Source organism: Ictidomys tridecemlineatus, chromosome 6, assembly GCF_052094955.1.
Source record: "Ictidomys tridecemlineatus isolate mIctTri1 chromosome 6, mIctTri1.hap1, whole genome shotgun sequence".
NCBI classification, from domain to species: Eukaryota; Metazoa; Chordata; class Mammalia; order Rodentia; family Sciuridae; genus Ictidomys; species Ictidomys tridecemlineatus.
The window spans coordinates 193,503,806-193,511,707 of NC_135482.1; the positions used below are offsets into that span (position 1 = coordinate 193,503,806).

At 36.7% G+C, this 7,902-nt stretch overlaps 1 long non-coding RNA gene across 1 annotated transcript in view; it reads left to right on the forward strand.

The window, feature by feature from the left end:
- LOC144378447 (uncharacterized) overlaps positions 1-6,973 on the forward strand; it is a 47,384-nt gene extending 40,411 nt beyond the window's left edge. The window contains exons 3-4 of the long non-coding RNA XR_013440088.1: positions 5,507-5,597; positions 6,119-6,973. This is a non-coding gene — a long non-coding RNA (uncharacterized LOC144378447). The remainder of the gene's footprint in view (positions 1-5,506; positions 5,598-6,118) is intronic.
- Positions 6,974-7,902: the final 929 nt, after the last annotated feature.

The following is a 7,902-nucleotide window of genomic DNA, read 5'->3' on the forward strand; positions in this document are numbered from 1 at the left end:
ATGTCAGGTTCTAGCTAAGCCCTTCCACAGTGTGCTCCACTACCCCATCTATCTTGACCACTATCTTTATACTAACAAATTTAGTATGAATTTTCACTAGTAAGTAAAGAGTAACTTTATGTGCTATGTAATTAGTTTGTCAAGTATTTAAATATGTTCAGTTCATACCCAATTAGCTGCTCTGCATTTGTGGCATATAACTAAATATGGTTAGCAGTCTTGCAAATAATGTGGGTATGTTGAGAAGTTATTGTCAGTGTACTTAATGTTTTCTGGATGCAATATCAATAAATAATTATGTATCAGTTAAATAAGAGAGGAAGAGGACTTCAAACTTCATAAAATGTAAGAGATAGGTAACAAGGGGACAACTGAGCCTACAATCTGAAGAATACAGAGCTCTGTGTGCAGTCATTTCTCAGCTGAAAGCAGCACAAGTTGGGACTTCAGGAATGTAGGAGGATTATCTGGAATAATCCCGATTCCTTTAAAATTATGTCTCTGCAATTGTTCAGAGGCATCTTTGCTTAATAATGAAGATTTTGACTTAAATGTTCACAATATAATGTGTTTGTTTAGATTCATTATATTTTGTGTATTGCAGAAAGTTAGGAAAATGGATGTAATGTATTTGGAATTCAGGTTTGTCTTATTGTAAACTAAATGTTTGACTTTAGATACATTCAATAGAAACATCTCGGTCTTTGTTCAAGAACTCCACATAAGGAACTTTCTTGCCTGGAGATTAATTAGATCAGAATCATCATGACATGAACCCAATTGATATTTCACAATGATAACATCACTCAGTTTTTAACATTATATATTGAAAATTTGGATAATCCAATAATCATTCGTTAAGTGGCTTAATCATTGATTTGCAGTTTTTATTAAATAGAGCAAAGGCAACACTGACTTATTTACTGGGGATATGGAATCCTGTGGACCTCAGGATCTTCTAATCACACAGAGGAGGTAACTGCCAAGGTATCTTACAGGCGGTATGCTGGAATCATTATGAAATATGCCTCCATGTTTCCTGAAACGGTAAGGCACCCCATGACACCATCTTGCCTTTGCCATTAATCTGTCAGCTCAACATGCTTGTGAATGGATGATTCCCTCAGTTACATGTAAACCGTGGCTCTTCATGTGCTTCTTTTATAAATGAGGAAATGGAGACACACTCACACACACATATGTCCAGACTGCACTCTTCCTGAGTGATGAGGGTATGACAATCAAGGCGCTTCTAAATCTAAAATGATAACCTTTGGTTGAAGGCACCATGATGACCCCAGGCCCGCTGTACTTCCTGTGGTGTGTGTTGAATTATCTTGCTAATTTTACCCAATTAAGAAGGAAAACCACATTGCTTTTATTCCCTAAGACTGCAACTTTCTGTTTGTTGTCTGCGTACTCCTCTCACAACTCCCTACCGAGTCACTGTGAGGAATTATTTGTTGGGGCCGATGGTTAGTTGTCAACTCAAGCCTCTCTCCTCTCTTCGCACCTGACAGATAAATAGCTGGGGAGCCACAGAGTTTACATTATGTCATTTTAGTAGACTGGATTCTTAGTTCTGAAGATGTGAAGACTAGTGCATGCAAAAAAAAAAAATGTCCAAAGTCTTCACTAATCTTTGAGAGTTAGTCTGTTTCAGGTGTAGATCATGTCTACCAAGGGCTTGGTGTTTTCTGAACGATTCCAGCAAAGGTCCCCAGTAATTTGTCCTAAAGATTTTAAGAAATCACACATATAGAAGACATTCTCTTAGATAAAAACTGCAAGAAAGAAAAAAATTAAATTTTACTCAAGTTATAGGTATGGTATTCATGCATATGTGCATGTTTAATATGCAAATGAAAACACATCTGATTAGTACATTTAGTGGTCAATATTTGATATTTAAGAAACATAGTTTCAATATTCAATACATTCTTTATAAAAGTATTCAATACCTTTAATAGACATGTACATAAAATATGTGCATATCCATATATAGAAATATCTTTTTTTGTGGAATACATACATGCATATATATATATATATATATCATTATATATCTATATCTATTTATATCACAAAAAGAATATGTGTGTGTTGTGTGTGTGTGTTGTGTGTGTGTGTGTGTGTGTGTGTGTGTGTATATATATATATATATATATATATATATATATATATTCTTGTCCTATTCTTTATTTGGACAAGATTTGCCTCAATTTTTTATTAAAGAGGACAATACATACATGAAAAACATGTTATAAATAGAAAAGGAGACAGAAACTATTCTTCAAGCATATACTTCATGACATTTCTTCACTTACTGATGGATTTATACATTCAAAAATATAAATTCTACAGGAACATTATATTTTCTATCTTGTTGGTGTGAGGGAATATGGCAAGATGTTGATAGTCAATTTCACTCTCATAGAATTTCCTACTCATCCATCCCTGCCTTTTTCAATGACTCAGTGTCATGGATACTGAGAGGACTGTTGATGTGAAGGGGACCCAGGTTCTAGAGGAATCTCAGAGCTCTCCTTTATAGACAACTGGAGAACACAATCATTGTTGTGTTCACATGATTCATATCCAAGAGAGCAGGTGCATTTAGGGCTTTTAGAAGGGTTTTACCTACAATTAGACTGTGAGAGAATTCAGCCTGAAAGCAGAATGTTGTCGTCAGGGGATATAGGCAGCCTTGATCTAAATGAGATCCAAAACATCCCACATTCCTGAAGCCAATGCATATGTTCATATCACATTTTTTTGTATAATGTATTTTGTGTTTCAACACCTTCTGCAAACACCCATGCAAGCTGCATACATTGATCTCATTTTCCTTGCTGATTATTTGTCCTCTTGGTAGGAAGTCAGATCCTCAGGGAGATACTTGCTTTTCATGAGGCTACATCATATTGAAATAGCTAAGTGGATGGATTCACATGAGAGCAAGTCAGCAGTACAGGAAGGCCTTGGGACTCAAGGTGAAATATGCAGCCAATCAGGCCATGCTCTCTGCAGATCTTATGGTTTCATTTCATCGATGCATGATGCCCTGCTTAAGATTAAGGTTAAATAAATATATTTTGGGCTTGATTGGATATATATTCACTAAAATCATGGAAGAGAAAATGGATGAATATATAAATATATCTTCCTTCTTGTGAATCCAACCTGGAAACACATATTTCCTTCCATAAGAAAAAAATGACATAAAAATTCAGAAGGCATCTAAGCTGTGCTGGTTTCACATGTGAGAGGCATGGAAAAGAATAACTGTCCTTATCATTTAACTTTCTATCCAATTCTATGCAAGTCTTATCAACAAACTAGCACAGTACTACTGTTTTTATATTTATGAGCAAGATGATTAAAGTGTTGGTCTTGAGATATATTCCAGTAAGCATTTTTATCAAAGACCTCTAAGTAATAGTTGGTAGTTTACTTATAGGATAAACACTGTTATTAAACTACATGATAAAATATAAGCATAGGAAATAAATAGTTGGGATGACCTTTAAGAATTAGAAATATTCCTCTGCAAAATTAATTAAACACAATATTGAAAAATATTAGGAAAAAATAAAATGGACCACAATTGGAATTGGCAAATATATATCCAATCAAAATCAAACATGACAAAGGATTGGCCAGAAACATAAAGTCCCTATGCCATAAAATGTTATATGAGCCACTAAAATACTGCAGCTATGAAAACAAGCAAAACCTAATGGATTATAGTAAGAAGGGAAATTATATGGGAGAGCTCAGCAGTGCCTCACATTCTCTTGCTAGAGGGAGTTAGCTGTGGGCATTGAGGATTAGGAAGGACGCTGAAGCTATGCCCAGGACTTGAGTCCTCTTCCAACCTTACTGACACATATTCTTGGTCTCACTTACGTAGTCTAAGCCTTGGTTTCCTCTTGCACATAATAGGTGTATATATTACTACCTATAATGAATGTTCAATGAAAGTTTTATTAGCTGGCGCGGTGGCACACACCTGTAATCCCAGCAGTTCAGGAGGCCAATGTAGGAGGATCCGGAGTTCAAAGTCAGCCTCAGCAAAAGTGAGGCAATAAGCAACTCAATGAGACCCCGTGTGTAAATAAAATACAAAATAGGGTGGGGATGTGGCTCAATGTTTGAGTGTCCCTGACTTCAATCTCCAGTACAAAAAATATTATATTTATTCCCAATAGAAATAAAAAATGCTTATCGTGGTACTTATGTTCAACATATATTAAATCTCTCTCTCTATAAAAGTGTATGGAAAAGCATTCATTATGGAAACAAATTTTTTAAATAAAACAGCAAATAGCAAACTAAACTTCACATTTTTATTAGAGGAGTTGTGAATATTTAATCTTTAAGCAAATAATAAAAACAAGGTGGTTTTTTCAAGAGCAAATGTTATGAGATATGCATTTTCTTTTATAATGTATATATCAAAAATATAACAAATGATATTAATATTAATCAGGGAAAATTGGTGTTGAACATACAAAGAATATTTAGATGCTCAGGCTGGTGAGCATTGTAGAAATATCACATTAAAGTTTTAGAATACTTTAAATTGTAAAAATTAGAATTTAACATTTCTAAAAATAATATAATAATGATTTTAAAAATGGTTAGATCGAATGCTTATAAAACCATGACTATATTTTTGGGACTCTTAATGGCTTTGTTTATGTTTCCTGAAAGACAGAATGTTGATCCCAATGGTCTCCATCCTGAGTTCATAACTCAGTTCACAGACTGCAGTTCTGAGTTTCCTGAAGGCTTCATACAGCGCCAAAGGAAACTGAAGAAAATTTAATATGACTAATGGAAAATAATGAAATATGCCTTCAGATAGAGATGCATAATAAGACAAGACAGAGAAATGCGGGATTCAGAGGAAATGAAGAGTTCAGAGTAGGCAACACTGCGTGGAATTTAAGGCCTTAGAAGTCCAGATAATTTCCTTCAGGTGAGGTCTTCTGGTAACTTGCATGGCTTCCTTCAAAGACTAACTAGTTCAATATGAAACAGAAGGGTTCCGAGCTGAAGTAATGGTTAACACATTTCTTATTTCTAGCTTGGACTCTTCTCTATTAGAAGATTAATAGAGCATTTAAAATAAAGCCCTCAGGAAACTCAGTTTTTGAGTCCTACACCCTGTACTTTAAAAATGTCTTAAGATTCTGTTTTTTAAAAAATCAGGTGATTTGGGGCATACATTACATAGAAAAACTAATCACCAGTTTCTATGCAAGTAAGGTATTGGTCTCTCCAGCTTTAAGCTGTTATCTCCAGAAATAAAATACAAAGAAAGAGATTCTTGGAACCCACAACATCAGTGTGGTTGAGAGTCCAATGCCTCTTTAAGTCCTCACCCCTCCCCTGTGTTTTCCTCTTGTTATTCATTAAAATGACAAATAGAGTCAAATATAGAATTAGTTACTCCATTTCTGAGAAACAAAACGTTTCTTATCCTTGTCATGACTTTCAGAATAGGAGGAAGGAAAAGTTGAGAAGCTAAAGAAGAATAACAGCTCTTCCCACCGAGGGCAACACACAGTACCGGCATGGCTACCTCTACGGTGAGCATATGAGTTTAAAAAATAGCTTTCAGTAGCTCTTGACTGTAGACTGTTCATATGCTGGATCATGAGGAAAGGCGACAGAGGGAAATAAGGAAAAGGGGAAAAGACAGAGAAAAAGAAACCCCAAAAACAAAACAAAAAAACAACAGGTTGAGACAAAAATTCACCTCCCGGACCTCGCAGGCGTAACACAGAATCTGTTTCCAGCCATATGCCACATTTTGGGAAGTTGATTCTGAAATCATTTCAGTGCTTTTTGGTGTCTTCCTTCCATTAATTCTTAACCATCTGTCGCTGTTAGAGCAGGGTGATGCACAGACTCAGATGAGTGCCTCTGAGAAATTCAAATCACTCTCTGCATTATTTTTATCAGCTGCATTCTGAAGTGGCATCCCGATTCCCATCATTGTCTTATTTCTCTGACTAATGGGATTCTGGATTCTAAAGTTTCATTTCATTTATGGAGGCAAGCACGGCTAAGTTTCTGGATTGACGGTTTGCTTTGATGTGTCCTTCAGGATTCTGAAGAACTATGTGGGATCCATTTGACACAATGGCTCACTCTGTCCTACTGTGAGAAAGGCCTTGGACTGGAGCTATTTACTGCTGCCACTGATTTCTTCTCTGGTGGTGCTATATGGGTAAGTAGTGTCACCCAGAAACTTACGTGTGAGACATTGCAAGAAAGTTTAGAGGCCAAATGATTAAATCACGAGATTCTAACCTAACCTACTGGATTAACCAGTTGGTAACTCTCAGCAGGCAGGATGTGGCTGGAGGAGGTAGTTCAGTAGGTTTTATATTTTGTCTCTGGTGAGTGAGTACCCACTGTATATCCTGATTGCCATGTCCTGAGCAGCTTCCCTCCTCCACACCCTTCCACCATGATATTCTGCCTCACGTGGGCCCAGAGCAATCGAGTTGACCATCTTCAAACTGAGACCTCTGAAACCATGAGCACCAAATAGACTTTTTCCCTTCGATGCTGTTACAGTCAGGTCTTTTGGTTACAACAATAAAGAAGCTGACTAAAACATCTGGTAAGCTCAGTGACTGAAAATAACACTGACCTTCATCTGTGATAAACAGTTGCTGTTCAGGCAGAAATGGACTTGCACGTAAGTGTGGCATGTTTTATTTGGAGACCTGAAAAAAACCTCTGTCTACAACATAAACCGAATGATCATGAATCGTTGGTGTCACTACTTGAGAAAATGTTCATGAGGGGCACAGAAAATGTGCACATGTGTCTTCCTTAAACACAAATGCACACTTATGAAAGTATAATATCTGTGTATTAAATTTGACTGATCCCACAAGGGGAAATATTTTATTGTTCTAATGGTCCCATAAACCTGTGTTTTTCAAACTCTTATATATGAAAGCATTACTTGTGCATTTGGTTAAAATACAAACACTGTGTCTGTACGTTTGAGGTGAGCTCATAGAGTCTCCATTTCTAACAAGCTCCTTGGTCATACTGAAGCTACTGTTTCATAGAAGTACTTTCAGTACCAAATATGGTAGAAGACCCAAATACATTATAAATTGTTTTGCTTTTGAGGTTTCTTTTTTCTACAGTTGTCTTTAAATACCCAATAATGCTTTTAGGCAAAAACAAAGGATTGCTTGTAATGAGAGGCATCAAATAACCAGGAAAGCAATCCAGGCTGACCTTCGTCTCATGTGCCCTGCCGTCTTCTTTGAAGGTGACCCTTCCAAGGACTTGTTGATGCTTTCCCTAGTGGCATGATTCTTGATGGCCTAATGCTACAATGGGCTCCATTCATGGACACCAGGAGTGTTGTGCGGCACAGAGTAGGTTTCAAGGTTCAATGGGTAGAAAAGGCCTTCGGCCTTGACCAGAGATTGTTTCACAGTGACCCATCATTTCCCCCCCACCTGCAGATAACCTGGAATTCTTAGTACCTTCCTTGAGCCAGGTCTTCAGTTCAGAAGGAATAAAATCCACAACAATGTTAGAACTGCACACTGGCTCAGCTCCTCCCAGGACCCAGCCATGCTTCCAGTGTGGCCTATTCCTGTCATGGTCTGGGTTTGGATAATAACAAACTGCTCAAATGATCCTCTTGTTTAACAGGAATTAATTTTTACTCAGTTAAATAGAAAACATCTCTCTTTCCATTATGCATCTTGACATGTTTTAGTGTGAATGATCACTTTTTCAAGTTGTGTTTGAATTCTTAGTGGTGTGATCCTTTTTTTAGGAGTTACAGCCAAATTAAAAAGGTGAATTCGTCAATAGATATCATATTCTTGCTTTGCACCTCATCAGTTAATA